Source organism: Papio anubis, chromosome 7 (genome assembly GCF_008728515.1).
Source record: "Papio anubis isolate 15944 chromosome 7, Panubis1.0, whole genome shotgun sequence".
Lineage (NCBI taxonomy): Eukaryota > Metazoa > Chordata > Mammalia > Primates > Cercopithecidae > Papio > Papio anubis.
Window position 1 is genome coordinate 161217264 of NC_044982.1, and position 25605 is coordinate 161242868.

Sequence of the window (25605 nt, forward strand, 5' to 3'; positions counted from 1 at the left end):
AAAAAAAAAAAAAAATCAGGTTGAAATTTCATCCCCAGTACGGTCATGTTGTTGGGTAGTGGAGCCTAATTAGGGCTGTTTGGGTCCCAGGGGCAGATCCCTCATAGATTAATTCTCTCCCAAGGGATGAGTTCGGGGCAGATCCCTCATAGATTAATTCTCTCCCAAGGGGTGAGTTCTCACCTTACTAGCTCTCTCAAGATAAGGCTGTGAAAAGAGCCTGGCATCTCCCCCAGTTCCTGCTTCCTCTCTCATCCTGTAATCTCTGCACATACCAGGTCCCTTTCGCCTTCCACCAAGATTTAAAGCAGCCTGAGGCCCTCATCAGACACAAACACTCAATCTGGAGCCTTTTCAGTCATCAGAATTGTGAGCCAAATAAACCTTCAACAAATAAATTACCCAGTCTCAGGCATTCTGTTATAGCAACATGAAACAGACTAGTACGCCATTTGTTTGTCACATCACATGGATAGTGATCATACAAGTTACTTTAAACTCAGTCACTGCGTAAGTAGGTATAGCATGGCTTTTCGCTCTGTTCATTTGCTATTCTAACCAAATATACTTTTGAGTGCTTGGAAATTGGAATGGACTTTGTTGTTCTCTGATGAATATATTGAAGAAAAAGAAACCCATAGAATTAATGATTTAGGAGGCTGACTGTTTTTACCTAGACTTTTAGGTTCCAGGAAGATTCAATTATGTTAACATAAATTCCTGATCTGAAATATATAAGCCATGCCTCCAGTTGCTTCTATGCTCTTTTCAAACTTGAGTGTAGACACAAGGCAGTGGGTTCTTGCCTCATGGTGTGCTATCACTTTTGGTTCTTCGCTATGGTATCTTTCTGAGAATTCTGGTGGGCAGGCAAACTTTTGGGGAATTTGGTCACAGAGGGTTTAGTAGGTTGTGGAAAATCATATCCTCCATGCTGTCAGAGTTTAGGGACTTTGCTCAGCACTGTGTCCTCTTCGCCTGGGGTATCATGTTAGCATGGTTTTGTGTCTATCACCTGTTCTGTCTTCACTCTGAGTACTCAGAGCTCACTGAACCTCATTTACCACTTAGAGACAGGTCACTCCTTGTTCATATCTATTTCTTTCTCCTTTATGGCCTTCCAAATCTGTCTTTTTCTGAAGAATTTGGTGAAGGATGATATTCCATGTATACATCATAAATTTTAATGTATGCATTAGAAGGAAGAAAAAAAGGGGGATTTGACAAGTCACTTAGTTTAAATACTATGATTAAAGTGGTATGAATTTAATAACCCTCCATGTGTAAGGTTTAAATTTTAAATGAGCCTATCACTTCTCAAGGAGTAAGATATGAGCTTGTAGGGGTGGAAATGTTTCTTGTGCAAATGCCTAAAATAACAGCACCTAAACAATGGTTATCCTGATATCGGAAGTAAAAAATGTGGTCCAGGTCAGCTGTAGCTCCCACTCCAAGTCTCCAGCCTGCTCGTTTCATCAATACAGTTAATGAACGTGATATGGAGAATATACTCCATGATTACAGATCATGAAAGCAAAAGTCTTGACTTTGCAGATATTCATAGATCGCAGCATGCAGTCCTCTGACTTTGCAGGCTTCGTAGGCACGTTTCCCAGCAACAACCCGGTGCTCTCCCGCAGAGTGCTGGAGCTGTGCAGGGAGTGGGTGGACAGCCCTCCTTGCTGTGGGATTCTTTGTTCAGCCAGCACAAAAGCAGAGTCACCATTCAGCCTATGTCCATCTTTTAGACTGGTACATGGATCGTTGCATGAAGTCCTTCTATTCTGTGGCTTTGAGGCTTGACCATGTATAATCTCACAGAATACAAAATACCATAAAATCATGACAGAATCTGTAGAATAAAAAACCTGAATTGTAATAGGGTTTTCTCAAAGCTTTTACACAGCTTTATTTTGAAAACTTTATGAAAGAAATCCTCTACCAAGAAAATGCTATGCAGAATGGAGAAATTTGATTTATGCTATCACTTAAATTTCTCTATCTTGACTTTTAATGTCCAGCAGTCACGTCTTAGGCTTGAGTGGGAGTCTGCAGATAGACTGCCAGAGGGTGTGTGAAAATGGGAGTTTCTGAGACATGGAAGGCAAATGCACCTATCTTTGAAGAAATGGTTACTGACCCTCAAACTAGTGACAGGGTAATGAGGAGTATAAAGGGAAAGAAGAAAGCAAAAGAGAGTTCCCAGTGGAATGGTAGATAGATAAGGGAAGGTGTTTTGTTGTTCTCTCTCAACATGTCCATTCATCTTCTGAACCCCAGGTTTCTTATGTATATATTCGGTTTGATTTTGCTTATTTTGGTGCCAAGTTAATACCTTTTAAAAACAATATTATTTTGAAATAATTTTAGAAATAGAGAATGTTGCACGGATAGTATAGAAAGTTGCATATATCCTTTAGCTTACTGTAATGTTAACATTTTATATAACCATAGTAAATTTATGAAAACTGAGGACATGACAATGGTACAAAACCATTAACTGAACTCCTGAATTTCTGTCTACTTTACAAGGTTTTAATATAGTCAACTCTCTGTTCAAGGACCCAATCTAGGCTGTCACGTTACATTCAGTTGTCAGGTATATTATTTATTTCTACATAAAAATAACCATGCAGCCGATTGCGGTGGCTCACGCCTGTAATCCCAGCACTTTGGGAGGCCAAGGCAGGTGGATCACGAGGTCAGGAGATCCAGACCATCCTGGCTAACACGGTGAAAACCCATCTCTACTAAAAATACAAAAAATTAGCTGGGCGTGGTGGTGGGTGCCTGTAGTCCCAGCTACTCGGCAGGCCAAGGCAGGAGAATGGCATGAACCCAGGAGGCGGAGCTTGCAGTGAGCCAAGATCATGCCACTGCACTCCAACCTGGGCGACAGAGCAAGACTCCTTTAAAAAAAAACAAAAAAAACCATGCAACTTAGTGGCTCAAAACCACACACATACTACTGACAGTTTCTCCAGGTCAGGACCCGGATGTAGATGATGCCCAAGACTGAGGTCTCAACCAAAGGCTCAGTTGGGTAAGGATCCACTTCCAATCTCACGTAATCATTAGAATTTAATTTCATGCCAAAGTCAAGATGACTTCACTTGTGAGTTGTTTCAGATGTTTAAAGAATTAATCTTAATACTTCTCAAATTCTTACCAAAAACAAACAAAACAACAACAACAACAAAAAATAACCAGAACAGAATAAATTACTCTCCAATTCATTCTATAAGGCCAGTTTATCTTCATACCAAAACTAGAAAAAGATAAGAGAATAAAATTACAGCCTGATATTCCTTATGACTATGACTATTTTTGCTTTATGGCAAAAATATTCAAGGAAATATTAGCAAAAACTAATTCCTGCAATATATAAATATAATTATACACCACAATCAAGGAAATATAATACAGAAATGTAAGTTTTGTTAAATACTGAAGGACTAGGTGGAGAAGGAAACACTAAACTGGCAACCCCAAAAGTCTCATAGGGCTTCATATATTTTTCTTGAAAGACTCACAATTTTCCCAACATTAGACACACAACAAGGATGTCGACTCTTCCCACTTCTATTCAACCATGTTTCTTCAATATTGTATTGTAGACTGTACGTAGGACAATTAGGCCAGAAAAATAAACATGAGGCATCCCGATTGGAAATAAAATCAAATACCTCTATTTGCAAATGAAATAATCTTCTATATAGAAAATCCTAAGGAATCCATTAAAATGTGGCTAAAACTAAGTAAGTTCAGCAAAGTTGCAGTATACAAGGTGAATATTAAACATTCAGTGTCATTTGTGTACATTAATCCAATTAACATAAAAATGAAATTAGGAAAACAATTCATTTAAACAAGCATCAAGAAGAAAAAATACTTCTGATTAAGTGTATGATACATACACTGAAAACTACATATTGAGTTAAATTAAGCAACTAAATAAATTGAAAGATACTACATATCCATTAATGAGATGGCTTAATATTTTTAAGACAGCAATACTTTCCAATAGGATATATAGATTCAATGCAATCCTTATAAAAAGTCCAGCTGCCCTTTTGTGCAATAATAAGCTGATGTGAAAATCTATATGGAAATGCAAGACATCTGTAATAGCTAAAACAATCTAAAAACAATGACAAAATTGGAGTACTCTACTCCTAATTTTAAAACTTACTACAATTAAACAGTAATCAATACATTGTAATACTGGTATAAGGGTAGACACTTACATCAATGAAATAGAATCAAGCATACAAAAATTAACCCTTACATTTCTGATCAACTGATTTTACAATATCACCAAGAAAATTCAATAGGGAAAAAGTTTGTTTCAACAAATGTGGGACAAGTAGATACCCATATGAAAGTTAGACTCCTCCCTAATATTGCGTACATGTTCGATTGAAAATGGATCATAGATCAAAATGTAGGCGCTAAAACCACAAAACTCATGAAAGATAAAGTGTGAGTCAATCTTGATGGTCTTAGGTTACACAAGAGTTTCTATGACATGACACCAAAAATACAAGTGACAGAAGAAGTAGATGGCTATATTGAACTTAACAGAATATTTTAAAATTATTATTCAAAATACACCATTAACAAGTGAAAATACAACTCAAAAATTGAATAAAAAATTTGCAAGCCATATAGCTGATAAAGGTGTTTCAGAATATATAAAACATGCTTACAACTCAAAAAATTCAAAAATAAAAAGGCAAAATCTCAAATAAAAATAGGTAAATTATTTAGATAGACATTTCTCCAAATAATCTACACCAGTGTCCAATAAGCACATGAAAATATGTTCAACACTTTGAGTCTTTAGGGAAATGCAAATCTAAACAACCATGAGATGTACTGCACAAATCTGAAAGGCCAATTCCTAAGTAAAAGAGAGTCAAGTTTGAAAAGACTACATACTTTGTCATTCCATTTATATGACATTCTTGAAAAAGTGAAACTACAGAGACAATAAACAGATTAGTTGTTACAAGGGGCTTGGGAGTGAAGAAGGTCAAATAGGTGTGGTACAGTGGGTTTCTACAGGGCAATGAAATTCTCTATGATACTCTAATGGTGGATATATAATACTGTTTATAAAATCCAGCAGAGAGTTTTTTTTGAGATGAGTCTCACTCTGTCACCCAGGCTGGAGTGCAGTGGCGCAATCTCAGCTCACTGCAAGCCCCCGGTTCACGCCATTCTCCTGCCTCAGCCTCCTGAGTAGCTGGGATTACAGGTGTGCGCCACCATGCCCGGCTAATTTTTGTACTTTTAGTAGAGACGGGTTTCACTCCGTTGGCCAGGATGGTTTCAAACTCCTGACCTCAGGTGATCCACCCACCTCGGCCTCCCAAAGTGCTGGGATTACAGGCCTGAGCCACGGCACCCGGCCAGAAATTTGTAACACGAAGAATGAACCTAAATGTATGCAAATTAAAAACAAAATATGTGCTAACTTGGGGGAATCCCAGGGAGGGCACAGACAAATAAAAATAAATGTATTAACATATATGAAATAACCTCACTGAAGAAAATGGGGGAAGTCGGGGCTCACTCAAGATATTTAGGAAATGAGTGGAGATTTAAAGTCTAAAGGACAAAGAAGATGTATGTATATGCTATGTTTATTTGTAAAGTTGTTCCCCCTGGGGGTATGAATTACCAATTCTAAAACCAATATCTACCTACAGTATTTAGGGATGGAAGGATTAAGTTAACAGAGCTGTCTCACTGTTATAGCAGAGGTTACATGCAAGTAGTGGGAATGGGGTAGATTGATTTATGTGGTGCTGGATCAGATCCTGTGGTCCTGGAGACATGAGTAGCAATTCATGTTTAATTTAATATAAATACATATGGACACATGTTGAAATATTTATAGATATGTGTATGAGTGTAAATTAGCATATACATACACATTCTTTGCTCTGTTAGCTAATGAAGCCTTGAATCCACAGGCACCCAAAAAGCAATGAGTACATATGGTAACCAGGTCTTAGTTTCTAACACCACTCTCCAGTAAAAGAAACTGAGGCTCCTTGAAGAAACAGTGGCTACTCATCTTGGGCATGAAATCAACAAAATTAACCGGATAACTACGTATACATACATAACTTATAGTACCAGAAAGTAAGAAAATGCTAAACAACACAGCAACCAACGGACCAATCAAACAAAATTACACTGAAGTGATCTGGGAATTTCAAAATGGTACAGGAGCCAAATGAAAGGCCCTGCAATGGCCTAAGTAGAGTGAAAGATAAATATCCATGATCCCACACTGATCTAAATAAATAAGTGAATAAATATAAAATAAACATAGGAGAACAAATTGTCCATGGTGAAGAATTCCAAATAATATTTGTATTTTTTTTTTCTGCACATAAGAAGGTAGATCATAACTCACCACTTTTTTTTTTTTTTTTTCAGACAGAGTCTCGCTCTGTCACCCAGGCTGGAGTGTAGCGTCGCCATCTCGACTCACTGCAAGCTCCGCCTCCCAGGTTCAGGCCATTCTCCTGCCTCAGCCTCCCGAGTAGCTGGGACTACAGGCACCACCACCACACCAGGCTAATTTTTTGTATTTTTAGTAGAAACGGGGTTTCACCGTGTTAGCCAGGATGGTCTCTATCTTCTGACCTTGTGATCCTCCCACCTCGGCCTCCCAAAGTGCTGGGATAACAGGCGTGAGTTACCAAGCCCGGCCACAACTCTTCACTTCTTAAGCTTGTGCTACATAGAGTACCTTCCATTCAAAAAAGAGAATGGGAAAAATAATTTTACAGAGAAGGAATCTGACAAAACTACTTCATCCAGCTGATCAAATTAACATGAACAGTGATAAGACATGTCGATAGTGTAAGTTCTCTTGGTATACTGTAATGAGAGCGGCCCTTCTTCTTCATGATATTCCTTCCCTAACCATGCAAATCCAGTGTAAACGTTGAGAAAAATGCCAGATACATCCCAAATGAGGGATACCAAAACAAGAAATGTCTGAGGACCTGTCACAGAAAAAAGTGAAAAAGGTAGCCTAAGGAGAAATGCTATCTAATATCTAATGTAATGTAGCTTCCTGAATGGGTTCCTGGGCTGGGCATGGTGGCTCACGCCTGTAATCCCAACACTCTGGGAGGCCGAGGTGGGCAGATCACGAGGTCAGGAGATTGAGACCATCCTGGCTAACACGGTAAAACCCCATCTCTAGTCAAAAAAAAAAAAAAATGAAATTAGCCTGGTGTGGTGGCGGGCGCCTGTAGTCTCAGCTACTCGGGAGACTCAGGCAGGAGAATGGCCTGAACCTGGGAGGCAGAGCTTGCAGTGAGCTGAGATCACGCCACTGCACTCCAGCCTGGGCGACAGAGCGAGACTCCATCTCAAAAAAAAAAAAAAAAAAAAAAAAAGAATGGGATCCTGGAATACAAAATGGGCATTAAGTGAAAACTAAAATCATTCAATTAATGTGTGGATGTTAGTGAATGTTAACACATTCTATCGCTTCAATAATTGTGACAAATATTCCACAGTAATGTAAGAAATCAATAATAAGGGAAACTGGAAAATATTAGTGCTTTGTACTGTCTTCACAACTATTCTGAAACTAAAACTCTTCTAAAATAAAAACGAAGTTATGTGTTTTTTAAGTCACTGCTGAGCTTGCTATGGAGGACATTATCAATATTCATGATGCCTGCTGAGTGCATCTCCCCAATTCCAGCCGCTTTCTTACTCACTACAGCTAATTATTATTTTAAATTCTCTATTCTCATGCCCTAATTCTTCTTGATTATTTTTCTAAATTTTTATTTCTAAATAATTAACTGATTATTGCCTTCAAACTTACATAAATGTGTCTAAATTAATCCATATTCCCAATTTAATTTTGAGAAACCATCAAACAAATCCATATTGCAGGACATTTTACAAGACAAAAACAGAGACAAAAAACCTGACCAATGCGGTTTTGTTGTTGTTGTTGTTGTTGTTGTGTTTTTGAGACAGAGTCTCGCTCTGTCGCCCAAGCTGGAGTGCAGTGGCATGATTTCAGTTCACTGCAAGCTCCGCCTCCCGGGTCACGCCACTCTCCTGCCTCAGCCTCCTGAGTAGCTGGGACTACAGGCGCCTGCCACCACGCCCAGCTAATTTTTTTGTATTTTTAGTAGAGACGGGGTTTCACCGTGTTAGCCAGGATGGTCTTGATCTCCTGACCTTGTGATCCGCTCACCTCAGCCTCCCAAAGTGCTGGGATTACAGGCGTGAGCCACCGCGCCCAGCCAATCAATGCTTTTAAAAAGGGTAAAGTGAAAAAAATTTAAGTGAAGAACTGAGAAACCATTGCAGCCTGGAAAAGACCTGATGTGGCAGACAGAACCTAACATGTTGCCCAATGATGCCCACCTCTTGGTGTACACAACCTTGTATTCTAATCCCTTCCCAGTGAGTGTGGTCAAGAACTGTGACTTGCTTGTAAACAACAGAATATCAAAAGAGTATAGGATATGACTTGGGTGATGATTTTACATAAGTTTGTGATTTCTTTCTTCCTAGCAGGCTCTTTCTCTTTGTGGCTTTGAAGGAGCATTCCGCTATGTGGGAGAAACCCACAGGAGAAGGACTGAATGCAGCCTTAGGCCAACAGCCAGCAAGGAGCTGAGGCCCTTGGTCTAGTAGCCTGCCCCAGAAGTTTCAATATACATTTACAAATAACACTACATCATTTCACAAGTATTGTGAGTATCTCATAATAAGAGAACAATCCTAAATCCTCTGTCCTGTACATCGTATCATTACTCATTCATGTCACCTGTATTGAAGCATATACATAAAAAAGTCAGTTATTGCTATTGTTTTCAACCAGTTCTTATCTGTTGAATCAATTAACACAAGAAAAAATAAAAGCTTTTATTATCTAGAGAAGTTACTTTAGAAAGTTTATTGCTGATATGCTAGTAAAGGATAAGAATGGAATATAAAACATTCAGTTGAAATCACACAATGCAGAAAGAGTAGAATACAAAAATATAAACAAAGAACAAGAACAGCAAACAAAACAGTAAGAAATATGGTTGGTATTAATGCAATTGTATCAGCAATCACTGTGAACGCCTAAGTGTACCAGTATTAAAAGACACAGATAGCAAATCAAAAAACTATGTGTTGTTGTCTACAAGACACCCACTTTTAATTTTTAAAAGATACTTATAAATTAAATTAAAAGATATAATAAGATATATATCTTATTAAAAAAGAAATATATTACATATATTAAAAAAAGAAAAAATCTAAAACAATAATCTAAGTTTCCACCTTAGGATCCTAGAAAAGAATAACAAATTAAATACAAAGTAAGCAGAAGAAAAGATATGAGATTGCAAAGACAGTAAAAGCCAAGTAAGAGATACACCAACTTAATTTTTCAAATGAATATTAATTACTTAACAATTTCCAGAACACAGAAGTATCCAAATTTAAGAAGGAAAACACAGCCCCAAATAGAATCTTTGTTTAAGGCATGCGGAGGTGATTCCCTCCTGAAGTAAGTAGACCGTAATCTTCAGAAATGACCAACCAAAAGCGTATTAAAGTAGCTAATCTCATTTTTTACTCAGCTGGGAAATACTTTATGAGTAATCCACCAATAAGAAATGTAAGCAACCACTGCTACATACATAATCAAAACGAGCACAGGTGACAAGACATCAAAATACTTATTACGCTCTGAGACACAGGAGAAAATCATGAGGTTTTTATGAGACTATCAAAGAACAAGTTAGAGGAAACGCAGACACAGGTGAACCTGTGCAAAAAATCGTGCTGTGAAGGTTCGCCCGCCGCCGCACCTGGCTCATCTCCTACAAGCCTCACCTGCGTCCTGGCGCCAGGCTGCGCTCTGCCCAGCTGTGCACCCGTTTCATCCACAGCTTCCGGTGAGGCTGCGCTCAACTTCTGATGGATGGACGGCAGGGGGCGCAATGAGAACGCCGCTCTGAAGTTCTGCGGGGATCCTACCGACACCTGCGAAGTGCCCAAGGGACGGAGGCCAGTGCTGGAGATGTGGTGCGGGTTCTAAACGATGAAGAAACGGCAACAAGAGCATCTAAGCACCCGAGCTTCCCTGTCCAGGAGCCTTGGGTCCTCTCTTTCCACCCTCATTCCTCTCTAGACCCAACCCCTCCTAGTAATGCTCAGGTACCATCTTGACTCATTCTGTCTTCCTCCAGAACAAGATATTCAAATCCCTCCCCACAGAATGCAATCCTCAGGGAGCAGCCCTCCTTTCCCTGCCCAGTCCCTCCATGGTCAGCCCTTCCTGCTCCTACCTCCTCACGTATTACTCATCCCAGCGGTCCTTCCAATCCACTGCCCTCTTCTCATGCCCTGGCCTGTACCACGGACACATTGTTTCCTCTTCTCTTTCCCTCCCCTGTTGGCTGGACTCACTGCTCCTCACTCTCCAGAATCTCCTCCAATGCTCCTCCTCCTGGAGACCTCCCCTGTCAATCCCAGTCCAGGTCTGATGCCTGTCCCCTAAGTTAGCAAGGGCAGCTCTTCCACTTACAGTTTGGTGTCTGTAAGTTTCCTGAATCCTCGCTGGACTTAAACATCAGATAATGTTAAAACTTCTTCTATTCTCCTCCCCTGTAAGCCCCACACATGTAGCAGACAAAGAGCAACACCGAAGATTCTTCTTCATATTTAACTTCACACATGAAGTAATAAATCTCTCCAAATCGTTACCTGTATTCTTGTCTACTTCCCAATAAACTCCAAGTGTCTCAATATGAAGAGGGTTTGCACTGGATGATAAGCATGTTTCTGTTTTGTTTTGTTTTGATTTTGCTCCCTTCTGTTCTCAGGGCAGAGTGGGAGCCCTGACTCCCCCTCAGCCTCTTCTCCAGCCTCTCCATACTCAATCCACTGCAGAGCCACTCTCACGGGCTAGGCTTCTTCTACCTCATCTGCTTCTCTTCTGTCCTTCAGGACAGTGTTACCCTCTTAGAGCATTTAAAATCTTCTTCTCTGGATTCCTATCTATTAGTATAGGTCCCTTCATAAATATTTCCAAATCCTTATTATTTACCCTATTTCACTAATTTTATTATGCATGGTTTTGAATTTTTACCACATTTGCTGTTTGGCTAAGTGCGAGTCAGGACATGGTTTTCATTATCTGCACTTGGATGAACTTTTTCTGGAATTTTCTTCTGTCTCCTTCTGGTAGGGCCACCTGCATCAACACTGGCAGAATAGAGGGTGAGGTGTGAATCGCACAAACAATGGTGCAGCCTCCTTTATTAAAAATGATTTCCTTGTCCTCAGTCTTCATTCCACAAAAGGAGACATTAAGATATCCATTATTTATTTTATTTCAATTCTGGCACTTTTTATTTTTCCATGTTCTGGCTTTTTTTGATTTTCTTCCAACTTTTATTTTAGATTCACAGTGTCCATGTGCAGATTCGTTATATGAGTAAGCTGTGTGTCACTGGGACTTGATATGCAAAGGATTTTGTCACCCGGTTAGTGCACATTGTACCCAATAGGTAGCATTTTCAGTGCTCACCGTCCACCCTCAAGCAAACCCTAGGGTCTATTGTTCCCCTCTTTGTGTTCATGTGTACTCAGTATTTATCTCCCACTCATAAGTTAGAACATGTAGTATTTGGCTTTGTTTTCTTGTGTTAACTCACTTAGGATAATGCCCTCCAGGTGCATCCATATTGCTGCAAATGACACGATTTCTTTTTTTTTTTTTTTTTGAGGCGGAGTCTCACTCTGTCGGTTAGGCTGGAGTGCAGTGGCGCAAATTCGGCTCACTGCAAGCTCTGCCTCCTGGGTTCACGCCATTCTCTGGCTTCAGCCTCCCGAGTAGCTGGGACTACAGGCACCCGCCACCGCACCCGACTAATTTTTTGTATTTTTAATGGAGACGGGGTTGCACCGTGTTAGCCAGGATGGTTTCGATCTCCTGACTTCATGATCCGCCCACCTCGGCCTCCCAAAGTGCAGGGATTATAGGCGTGAGCCACCACGCCTGGTCACAATTTTATTTTTTATGGCTGCATAGTATTCTGTAGTATGTATGTGGCACATTTTAATTATCTACTCCACCATTGATGGGCATCTAGGTTAATTCCATGTCTTTGCCACTGCAAAATGTACTGCAGATATCCATTCTTTAAATCAAATTCTGATTCAGCCAAATCAGAATAGGAACATCAAGATACTTTAAAATTCATTGACACACAAATTTTAATGTTGCTTTCATTTTTATGTGAATAAAATGTATACCTCTATAATTCTACAGGGACTCTTAAGTAAAAATACGGCTATTCACTGTATCACATTTTGGCTGTGATATTTATCCTTTATTTTAGATGCATATTAAATCTTTCAGACAGTCGCACACACCGAATGAACCCATGGAGACTGCTACAGACGCTGTGAGGAGAACAATTCTTACTTTCCCTGTCATATGACAAATGCCACTTCACTTGTCTGTTTTCCCTGGGAATTTGATTCACATTGTTCCTTCTTCACCTTAATTTTGCCAACTAGGAGCATACAGCCAGTGATACAATAATAATTGAATAATTGCCAGAAGAATGAATCACAATGTTGTGGATAAATCATTATGCTTTGAATGTCTCACCACAGGTAAACACACAAAAAAATGGGTACATATGTGAATCAATGGTTTGCAAGACAGTATATGTTAAATACTGAAGGTCAGGGCAGTGATACCTGAAAGATTTGAAACAATGACCTCTGTTCTAGTAATGCCCCCAGTTTAATGATGCCAAAAATTTTCCAGTGGCAAAGATCTTGGAAAACTTTTTGATTTGAGATGAAGCATCTAAAGTTCGAAAGAACAAGGTGACTCTATTTTCTAGAACAGGTCTGAAGAAGAGAGGTCTAGTCACAGAAAAAAACTATGGAGACTGGCAAAAGTTCCAGCAGTGCATCTGAGTTGAGAAACTAACTGAGGCTGGGCAAGGAATCACCTCATTTGATTAGAGGTGACTCACACACAAGGTTGGAAATAATTTCTTAATTTACATCAGCCAAATTGGTAAACCTCAAGATTCATAGGACATTGGAAAGAAGATACAGATGGGTCTTGTCTCAGCAGTACAGAATTGGTCCTAGATTAAATACAGTATCTGGGTCCAAGTAGCAAATAAGAGGCAAGATTTCAAAGAATAAAACTGTTCCCAAGAAATGTCTCAGAATAGTCATCAAGTGTATTTATTGGAATACAAAAATTTACAGTACCCAACAACCTAAAATTCACAATAGCTGGCATCGAATAAATATTGGGCATGCAAAGAAATAGAAAAATATAACCCAGAATGAGTAATTTAATTATTTGAAACCGGCCCAGAAGTGACACAGCTGTTATATTAACATTAAATTTTACTGTTTTTCATACATAGATACAGTTTTTGTCACTGCACTCTATACACTGAAAAGTTAACAGATGTGGTGAAAATAAAGAAGACCCAGATAAAACTTCTAGGGAGGAAAACTACAATGTCAGTGATGTTTTAAAAGTACAGGGAATCGTATTAACTGCAAACTAGACTTACAGAAGAAAAGATTAGTAAGCTTGAAGATACGGCAATGGAAGCCATCTAAAATAAAAGAGACCAACATAAAAAACATGAATGAAAACAGTATTGGTGAGCTGCTGGGGATAGCTTCAAAGCAGCCTCACATATGTGTAACTGGAGTCCAAATTTACACAAAGTGTAAACCCACACATTCAAAAGTTCAGTGAGTTCCCAAACAGAAGAAACATCAATATATCTATTTAAATAGCACTTCATGACCAAGTGGCTCCAAAACAATGATAAAAAAAGGTATCTAGACAGAAGAAAAACATGTTGGTAGAAAACAGAAATCAGGCCAGGCAGGTGGTACCTGTAATCCCAGCACTTTAGGGAGGTGGCCCGGTGGGATCCACTTGGTCAGGAGATCAAGACCATCCTGGATAACATGATGAAACTCCATCTCTACTAAAAATAGAAAAAATTAGCCGGGAGAGGTGGCGGCACCTGTAGTCCCAGTTACTGGGGAGGCTGAGAGGCAGGGCTCGTGGGAACGAGGGGTGAACTTACAATGAGCCGAGATTGCCCCACCGCACTCCAGCCTGGGCGATAGAGTGAGACTCCATCTCAAAAAAAAAAAAAAGAAAAAGAAAAAGAAAGAATAGAAATCAGGATAACATCAGATTTCTCAATGAAAATGTGTACGAAATTGGTTATTCCCCATGGGTTCTTGGTCTTGCTGACTTCAAGAATGAAGCCATGGACCCTGGTGGTGAGCGTTACAGCTCTTAAAGATGGCGTGTCCAGAGTTTGTTCTTTCAGATGTTCAGATGTGTCTGGAGTTCCTTCCAGTGGTCTCCTGGTCTGGCTTGACTTCAGGAGTGAAGCCGCAGACCTTCACAGTGAGTGCCACAGCTCTTACAAGCGGGGCCTCTGGAGTTTTTTTGTTCCTCCCAGTGGATTGGTCTTGCTGACTTCAGGAATGAAGCCAGAGACCTTCACAGTGAGTGTTACAGCTCATAAAGGTAGTTCGGACCCAAAAAGTCAACAGCAGCAAGATTCCCTGTGAAGAGTGAAAGAACAAAGCTTCCACAGTCTAGAAGGGGACTCCAGCGGGTTGTGGCTGCTGGCTCAGGTGGCCAACTCTTATTCTCTTATTTGCCTCTGCCCACATCCCGCTGATTGGCCCATTTTACAGAGCGCTGATTGGCCCATTTTACAGAGCACTGATTGGCCCATTTTACAGAGCGCTGATTGGTCCATTTTACAGAGTGCCCATTGGTCTGTTTTTACAGAGTGTTGATTGGTGCATTTACAAACCTTTAGCTAGACACAGAGTGCTGATTGGTGCGTTTTTACAGAGTATTGATTGGTGCATTTACAAACCTTTAGCTAGACACAGAGCACTGATTGGTGTGTTCACAATCTTTTAGCTAGACAGAAAAGTTCTCCAAGTCCCCACCCGACCCAGAAGCCCAGCCGGCTTCACCTCTCAAAAACAACACAGAAGTGACAGTGTGGTGATACTGTTAAAGCAATGAAAGAAGAAAAAGTCAATCAGTATTCTATACAAAGCAAAAATATTTTCCAAAAGCAAGGAAAAGCGAAGGCTGTTTCATGTATATGTAACCAGAAATAACACATCACTAGTAGACCCTCACTACAATAAATGTTAAATTTCAGGTAGAAGGCAAACAATGCCAGATAAAAATTTGAATCTACACAAAAGAGTGAAGAACACAGGGATTTGTAGTTCCATGAGTAAGATAATTTTAGTAGTGTTTAAATATGTTTAGCATATAATTTACTATTGACACAAAAATAATTACAATGTGCAGAGGGATTGCCAGTAAAAGTAAACTGTATGACAAATTTACAAAGGTCAGAAAGGGAGAAATGCATTTATACCATTTTAAGACTCTCATACATTTCATACACTTGTAGGGTATCACTTGAAAGTAGACTCTGATAAGCTAACATACACAGTAAACCCTAAATCAACCACCAGAATAATAAGAGTTACAAATAATAATCCAATAAAGGAAAGAAAACTGAATCATAAAACATATTATTCCAAAATAAAGCAGATAAAGAAGAAAAAAGAACCAAATTATCATTTTAATTGTAAACAGTCTACACAAACTCTAAAACATTGTCAGATATGACATAAAAGCAAAAGCCAACTATAAGTTTCCTGAAGAATGCATTTTAAATACAAAGATACAGACAGTGTAAAGGTAAAAGAATAGACAAATATATGCCATCACAACAAATATCAAAACAAACCTGTAATGGTGATGTTTTTAAAAATCAAACTACATTTTCTACCAAAATCATACCAAGAATAAAGAAAATTAGTTCATAACAATATAGGTCAGTTTATCAAGAACCTACAGGAATACCAATCATTTATCACCAAGCAACAGATCTTCAAAATACATGAAGTGAAAACTGATAGAACTTCAAAGAGAAACAGGCAAATTAAAAACTATAGTTGGAAATTCTAGTACCCCTCTCTCAATATTAAATAAGTAGAGGAAAAAATATTGGTAAGACTATAGAATATTGGGAAAATACTATTCTATAACTTATTCTAACTGGCATTTACAGATTCACGTGCTCCACCCGACAGCAACAGAATACACTCACTTTTTGGAAGCACACTGAACATTTAGAAAGGTAGCCTATATTCGGGGGCAAAAAACAAATCTAAATAAATTTAGGAGTAATTCAAGGCATACAATTGCTAACATTCTTTCTGGATAAAATCTGTTAGCAAAGTAGGAAAAGACCAAAGTCCAACGAAGTTAACTTCCTTAAGCTGAAAAGAACATTTACGAAAAACCTACAGTGAACATCATACTAAACTCTAAGAGACTTACGTATTGTCTCCAGGATTGGAAAAAGGCAAATATGTCAATTCTTACCACTTCTTCAACATGCTTCATGGTGCCCTAGCTAGTGCTATCAGGAAAAAATAGAAAAGGAAAAAGAAAAAAGAAAAATAATACAGATAGGAAAAAAGAAAGAAAACTATTTTGCAGATGACATGACATCTATGTAGACAATCTCAGGGAATCTACCAAAGAACCCCAAGAACTGATAATTGAATGCAGCCAGATGCCAGATTAGAGATATAAGATAAACACTGTATGTGTATATGTGTGTGTGTGTGTGTGTGTCTGTGTGTGTAACTAATTTTTTTTTTTTGAGTCAGAATCTTGCTCTGTCACCTAGGCTGGAGTGCAGTGGTGCAGTCTCAGCTCACTGCAACCTCTTCCTCCAAGGTTCTAGTAATTATTAAGCCTCTGCCTCCTGAGTAGCTGGGATTACAGGTGTGCGCCACCACACCTGGCTAATTTTTGTATTTTTAGTAGAGACGGGGTTTCATCATGTTGGCCAGGCTGGTCTTGAACTCCTGACCTCAAGCAATCCATGTGCCTTGCCCTCCCAAAGTGCTGGGATTACAGGCGTGAGCCACCACGCCTGGCCAAGAAACTCAAATTTTAAAAATACCATAAAAATTAAAAAGGCATAAATATGACAAAATGTGCAGAATCTTACACTCAAAATTATAGAACATTAAAAAAAATTTAAAAAGACCTAAATATGTAAAAAGACATACCTTGTTCATAGAATGGAAAACTAAACACAGCAAAGATGATAACTGTTCCCCAATTAATATATAGATATAAATAAATTCCTACCTAAATCCCAGCACATTTTTTTTGTAGATATTAGCAAACATTCTAAAACCTACATGGAAAGACAAATGAACTAAAATAGCTACAACAGTTCTGAGAAAGAACAATTACGTTGGAGGAATCATAGTACCTGAATATAAGATGTAGTGTGCAGCTACAGTAGTGAAGGCATCGCGGAATTGTGGACAGAGACATATATCAGTGAAACAGAATAGAGTCTGGAAACAGACCCACAGAATAAAAGACAAAACCTTTTTGATAGGTGTGCAAAAGAAATTCAGTGAAGTAAGATTTAAATAGAAGGTGTTGGCTGTATATCCAACCCACACATACAAAATGAACTTTATGCTTTACACCTAAAGCAAAAATAATCTCAATGGACTATTTATCTCAATCTAAAATGAAAATCTGCAAAACTTTTATACAAGAAAATGTAGGAGAAAATTTGTTAACCTAAGTTTGGAAGAAGACATCTTAGACATGACACCAAAAGCACAGTTCATGAAAGAAAAACAATCAATAAATTGGACTTCCATGAATGATAATGTTAAGCGAATGAGAAGTCAAGCTGCAGAAACATGTGCAAATCATACGACTGACAAAGGACTCTTTTCAGGAAAACACAAGGAATTATCTAAACCAAATGGTAAAGAAAATAATCTATTTAAAATGGGAATGTCTTCAATAGACATTATGCTAAAGAGAATATATCGATGGCACACTATTATCCATTAGAGAAATTCAAATTAAGGTCATCATGATATACCCACTGTATCTACTGAAATCACTAAAATAATTAAAATATGAAAACACCAAGTGGTGTTGGGAATATATAATGGTAGAGCTATTGTGGAAAATAGTTTGACATTTTATTATAAAGTTAAAAATGCACTTACCATATGATCTAGCAGTCTACCCTTGAACATTTTTACCCTAGAGAAATGAAAACTAATGTTGACACAAAAATCTGTGCAACGTTCACAGCAGCATTATTTGTCCTGCCCAAATCAGGAAATAACCTAAATGTCCTTGAACCAATGAGGAATAAATAATGATACATTATGCAACAGAATATTACTCAGAAATAAACACAAACACACTATTGATACATGCAGTGACATAGATTTCACATCATTGGACTGGAAAAAAAAATCAAAAGATTACTTTCTATACATTTATAACTATTTTATACTTTGTAACACATCCTTGAAATTATAAATTTATACAAATCCATGGAGGTCAGGAGTAGGACTGGAGGAGGGTATTGTTAACTCAAGGTTGCATGTGATAATGTTTTTTTGCAGCTTTGGAAAAATGCTGTATCCTGAGTGTAATGGTTGCTATACAAATATATACACACAATAAAATTTAATATATTTGTACACATAAAGACTGCATATAAAAACTGGTGAAACCTGGCTGGGCGTGGTGCTCACACCTGTTATCCCAGCACTTTGGGAGGCTGAGGCAGACGGATCACGAGGTCAGCAGATCGAGACCATCCTGGCTAACACGGTGAAACCCTGTCTCTACTAAAAATACAAAAGAAAAAAAAAATAGCTAGGCATGGTGGCGGGCACCTGTAGTCCCAGCTACTCAGGAGGCTGAAGCAGGAGAATGGCGAGAACCCAGGAGGCGGAGCTTGCAGTGAGCCAGGATTGTGCCACTGCACTCCAGCCCGGGCGACAGAGCGAGATCATCTTCTAAAAAAAAAAAAAAAAAAAAAAAAAGTAATATAACTTGAGTATCAATTTGCTACTATGTAAGATTTCAGAGATGCACATCCTTTGACCCAGAACTTTAAATTCTACGAATATATTCTACAAAAGTAATAGACTTATAGTGCGGACAAATGTACAGGGATGTGTACTCCCATATTGTTTCTTTTGGCAAAATACAAAAGAAAACAAACTACTGTATATATCCATCAAAGAATAATGGATAATTTGATAAATATACTATAACACACCCTTTCAACAGATTACTATAAAAACATTAGAAATAATAATTTCTGAATATTTAACATATCCACAATAAAAGACTATAGAACAACAGAACAGTGAGATGATTTTTCTTCCTATACAGTGGTGAAGAGGATGGTAGGGTGCAGCGAACCAGAGGGACAGTGTTCCGATTTGTTCTGATTACATCACTTAATGCCTTTGTAACCTTTCAATAGTTACCCTACCTATCACATTTCTAATGTCCTCACTTGTGGGGTGGATGTAAGAAGGTATACTATGTATTTTTTGAGTTACAACGTTCCAACCAACTAAAGGAGCACTGATAACACCGCATGGCAATACTATGACATGATATATCTAGTTTAAATGAACACAATTACCATTGTATAATTTACTGCACACAGGAAAACAGAAATACACGTATTTGTGTATACAGGTGTTTACATGCATAGATCTGAAAACGCAGACACCCAAGTATGAATGTTGAAGGTCGTTACAAATTTCAGGATTCAGAAAGTAGATGACAGTCTTTTATTATGTGATTTTTTTCTAGATTTAAATTTTTATCAGCAAAATATTTTCTTCCGTCAAAAATTAGTTAACACAGCAAAATAATTACTCGCATATAGTTTTTGAATAGTCCTCAAAGAAAATTTCTAAGTCTGTAAGAAGACAGCTGAATAACATTCCTAACTGTCATATCAGGAATTTTGTTGTTGGGATTTGTTTCCTGCCTCTGCTTCACCCTTAACTTTGTCAATGTCCTTTTATAATACTTTTAGAATACAGAAAAACATGGAGGTAAATTCCACATAACTTACAACACATAGGAAAATAGAACCTACACTTGCTTATTTTGTGAGAGGTGGCAGTGAAGAGATTTCTGCAACGGACAGATGACTGAGCTAGGAGATGGCACACGAGGTACAAGGGTGGGGTAAGTTAGAAACAAAATTCTGAAGTCGGAGAAGTTTCATATACAAGTGGTTCAAAAATAAATGTCAATGGTTTTGCTATTAATGAAGTTAATAAAGTTGTTTTAAGTGCAATGAAAATTAAAAGATTGGGGTAAAAATCACAAACTTTTAAATAAGGTTATATACTGGTAAATAGTCACAGGATTTTAAAGATAATGTATAAAACGATAGAAGACATTTTGCTTCTGGAGCTTTTTGATTACAAAGTCCGAAGAACACAAAATAGAGCATCAGTATCCAAATCTAAAATAAAAATGGATGTTGACTTCCCATTAAACAAGACTCCACATCGATCTAAACATTCGAAAAAAAAGTCTTACCAATGTAATTAAAGTAGAAATATAAAGCACTAATGATACAAAGGAATACAATAAGCAACTTTATTTGTGGATTGTCACATGAATATAAAATCGATAGATATTAAAAACAGACTTTTACGTTGTCCAGAAAAAGAAAAAAAAAAAGCCAATCTCTTTATATAGTAGGAAACAAACAAGCAAAATCCACGTCTGGGGGCCTAAAGCCTAGAAAGAATGAGGTCAGGGGAGTTGAGCAATATTTCGCATCTCAATTTCCGCGGGCAAACTACAGGTGAGAAATTCCTAGCAACCGCCCCGATCTTAAAGGGACCGGCTGAGGCCCAAGAGGCTGAGGCTGGCAGGAGCGCAGCGGCTCCGCCCCACCAGCGCTGCTCCCGGCCAGGCCCCCGTAGCCGGCGTCCTCCCGCCGCCCACGTGACCTTCCCACAGCGCACCGCGAGGTAGCCTCGGGTCTGCCGGCGCTTCTGCGCCGTGCGCTGTCAGGCGCCCCGTGGCTACCGTCCCGCGACAAACCGGGGATACCCGGAGACCAGAGGCTCATTGAGTGTTCTCTCTGGGAGGTTAAGAAGTCAAGAATAAACAGTTTCCAAAAGTCTCTGTCACCCCACGATCGATTTCTATATCCTTGCTGTTTTTCAGCATGGCAAAAACAAGTGTAAAATAACTTTATTTTGCCGTTGCTTCCAGAAAAAAAGCATTTCAGGTTGCATGGAAAGAAAATCCTGTAGTTTATACATTCTGTAGCTGCATTCTTACAGGTCAGTCCTGAAATGCTGAATCTGAAAGGTTAATAGCTTACCAAGTAGCGTACACCCTAAAATACGTATTTAGACAAATGTAGCAGTACCAATAAAATCACAAGAAGAAGAAAACACTCAAAAATTGTTTTAAAAAATAACACTTTTCATACTATTCAGGGAGACTCCTGTTACAATTTTTCACTGAATAGATTTTGTATATAACATTAAAACTTGGCTTAATAAAAATCTACAATCCAGAGTGGATGTATTAAGATTTTAGAATTTCCAGCCATATATTAATAAAGTAACCTTAGATTCTCCACCTTTGACCACACATATAAATTCTAGATGTAATAAGACTATGCATCTTAAATGAAAACTAAACAGCAATAAAATATTTCCTAACGTGTCCACGTGAAATCAGAAATATTTACATTTGTCCATAAAATTATTAATAATGTTTAAGCATACTAAAGACTACAAATAGTTAAATATTTGTAATGTATTTGCAGTGAAGGACCCAATATAATGCTGATAAAATATCATGACCTAAAATTAATAATAAAAGCAACCTAATTTTTAAAATAATGTATTAAGTGACATGAGCAGGCACTTTTCCAGAAAAACACATAAATAACACAATAAACCCTATGTATCCTCCAAAATTAAAATAAGCTAATTAGAGAAGCCACTTTAGCCTGACTGGGGAGAAACGAATTACTAATACTCAGGCTTGAGAATTGCTTATGGAATTTATTACATACACTCTTTTTTTGAGACACTGTCTCACTCTTAGTGCCCAGGCTGGAGTGCAGTGGCATGATGTCGGCTCACTGCAACCTCCGCCTCCCGGGTTCAAGTGATTCCCCTGCCTCAGCCTCCCGAGTAGCGGGATTAGGGGTGCCTGCCACTATGCCCAGCTAATTTTTGTATCTTTAGTAGAGACGGGGTTTCACCATGTTTAGGCCAGGTTGGTCATGAACTCCCAACCTCAGGTGTGCCACCCACCGTGGCTTCCCAAAGTGCTAGGATTACAAGCATGAGCCACGTGCCTGGCCTGTTACATACACATTTTAATGTAGGATATGTAATTTCTATATCCTTTTTTACTCATTGATTTTATTATTACTGAAGTGTAAGGTTCATCAGAATGCTTTCTGCAGCATTTTCTGCAAAATTTAAAAATAAAAATATAGTAAATTTTTATGAATGGGCCATAGACAAATTGAAGGGTATATATATTTTGGAATACAAAGTGCTAACAAAAATACTGCAGTGGATATCTAATAATATGGAAAGAGCACTATGACATACTACAAATAAGAGCCAATTTGGAAAATAAAATGTGACTATTACCTATATAGCTATATATTATATATATAGCTACATCAATGTATTATATATGGAAACATATACATTGGTAGATATAGATCTGGTTAAATGCCATTGAAAATATGAAAAATCTAATATCTATATTTATAGCTCTATCTACATCTAAATCACTATCTCTATGTAGGTAGACATATATAAGTTCATTTGGATACACTGGTAGACGTACTGGAAAATACGAACACGTAAACACAGTTAAAAATGGTATGCGGTCAAATGGAAAAAAGGATATTGTGTATATATCTTTTAATGTTTAATTTGTAATGTTCTGTACTTCTGAATATTCACAGTAAACTCTACGAATTGTATAATTTAAAAGGCAGTATAATTTGCTCTTCATTGAAGTCCATCAACAGTGGTTCCCTGGAATCGTTTCTGTCCAGGACTCTGAACTCTGTCTTCACAATCACCACCAGGATGTGCTGCAGCTGCTGGGAGCCTGGGTTCTTAGAATTTTAGTTTGTTCTCATTCTTCCATTTTTGGATGACAGATGGCGCTACAACATGGGTTTCTGATCATTGCATAAATTTCTAACACTGACAACTCACATACGCATGAAGTGGATTTTAACGTAAAAAAAAAATGGAGTTGTTCTCAGGGTTCACACATTTCCTTCGAGGAAGAGAGATTAATGTAACTTTTGACAGGAAGAGTTTAAGGGCTTTAGCAACTGGGGAATGCAGGGCACTATCCCTGTGCTAAGAAAAAGCTGCAAAATAAACTCTTGACTTTTCACTCAAATGTCTAAGAGCAGTTTCTGTTATAAGTCTAATTTTTCTGGACACAGGATCGCTCCCCAACTCAAAAGTGACAGGAACATTAATATAACAAACAGTGAGCCTGGAGGAAAATATAATTGTGGTATATCTCGGTTGGAGTATGCAGAAAATGGATAGAAGAGGTAGTGGAAGAGGTGCTGGAAATTTGTGGGTGAGAACAAAAACAAAGGTATACATTTAAACTGAAAGAGTTTAATAGGGAAGATAGTCATTTCCCTCAAAATGTTGGAGCACAAGCGAATTTCCCAAGATTGGCAATTTTTAAGCTATGAGCAGAATCTTCCATTAGCCACATTGTTTTAGGATATTTCTAGGGGCTTATGGGCTTACAGAAGACCCTGCGCCTCATGATTTTACTAATGCATTTGTCACTAACGCATTAGCACAAAAAGTGCTAGCGAAAAACGGATAATAGAAAAATACTATGAAGCTGAATGTAGCCCGTGAGTATATAAACTCATATATTATAAATAAGATACTTCAAATCAGAAAAGTAAGAACTGAATAATTTATTTTTGAAGGAAAACAATGTTCCAGTAAGAAAGTGCTGGGAAAAAAACATGTCCAAGTCTACAGAAGTCAGCCTGAAGGAGTCAGAATTCCAAATAATTTATATAGATAATCCCCCCTTGAGGAGGTAGAACATATCTTATGATTTAAGTGTGGGCTGCTCATAGTGACTTCTTTCTAAAGACTATACCATGGAAATGGAGAAAAATAAATACTTTTACAGTGGAGAACCCTGAGAATCATTGTCCAAACCAGGTGTTGAAGTTCAACATCAACAGTGATAATTCATGTTAACAGTATGTACCATTGATAGGATGTTATAAAACTGGCAGTTTATCTTGATGAACCTTCTCCCTCAATATCCATAGCCCCAGTCTAATAATGAGAAAATCATAACACAGCTCCCAAATGATGGATGTTTTACAAAATATTTAACCGGAGTTCTAAAAAGTGTCAAAGTTATCAAAAACAAGGAAAGTCTAAAAAAGCCATCACAGTCTAGAGGAGCCTCAGGCAACATGACGAGTAAATGTGGTTTGGAATTCAGACTGAGATCCTGGAAGAGACAAAGTACAGATTAGAAGGTCACCAGGGAAACTTGAAAAGTATGCATTTTAGTTAATAATACACTAGTATTGGTTCACTCGCTGTAATACATGTACCATACCTATGTAAAATGTCACTAAGGGCAAAACTGGGTGTCAGATACTCCGGACTATCTTTAGGAGGAACTCGGAGTAGCTACATAGGAAATTTCTTTACTACTTTCCCATCTTTTCTGTAAATTTAGAACTGTGTTATAAGAACTTTAATTTAAAAAAATAGATAAAAGGTAGTAAGGGATTTAACTGAATGATCAAAATGAGAATCATGAGTCCAAACCAATATAAATCAGTGAATGAATGAATGAATGAGAAAGAAAAACTCTTCCAGACGTAGGATACCAACTAAAAACTAAAGGATAAATGATAAAGGAATTAGAAAGTCATGAATTTATGCTAAAATAATAAGTTAAAGTGTGATTATGTATCTTCCCACAAATTACCTTTATTAATTACAAAATGGAAATGTTAATTATGGAGAAATCTATCCTACTCAAGTGATCACAGTTAATATCACCAATATTGGTAAAAATCAACATCATCTGCCTCTTGAAAAGATGCTCTAAGAAGGACACAGCATCTCTTCAATAACATTCTCGCTAAAAATGCATAACATAAATTTAATCATGGAACAACATTAGACAAACAGAAATTGAGCAATAATTCACAAAACAAGTGACAACAGGCCTCAAAAACCTAAAAGTCATGATTCTCAAATAAATGCTGAAGAATTATTCCAGAGAAAAGGTGCTGAAAGAAAGAGTTAAATGCAACACATTATCCTTGATTGTAAACTAATGGCTGTGAAGGACATAATTGGGACAAGTGACAAAACTTGAATATAGATTATGAATTAGATAATAGCATTGCATCAATCCTAAATTTCCAGAACCATGGTTATGTAAGAGGATGTCAGTGTTACTGGAAATGTACTCCAAAATATTTAGGATTAAAAGAATATTCTTTATCTAATTTATTAACAAACAATTTGTAAAAAGTGTGTGTGGAGGATAGTGGGTATGACATGTTTATGCAAACCCATATA

The 25605-nt window shown here is 37.8% G+C and overlaps 1 long non-coding RNA gene across 2 annotated transcripts in view; it reads right to left on the reverse strand.

Annotated features, from left to right (window-relative positions):
- Nucleotides 1-22299: 22299 nt before the first annotated feature.
- Nucleotides 22300-25605, reverse strand: part of LOC103885656 — a 44813-nt gene continuing 41507 nt past the window's right edge. For both annotated transcript variants that reach the window (XR_004185341.1, XR_002522976.2), the window contains one exon: nt 22300-24514. This is a non-coding gene — a long non-coding RNA (uncharacterized LOC103885656). The remainder of the gene's footprint in view (nt 24515-25605) is intronic.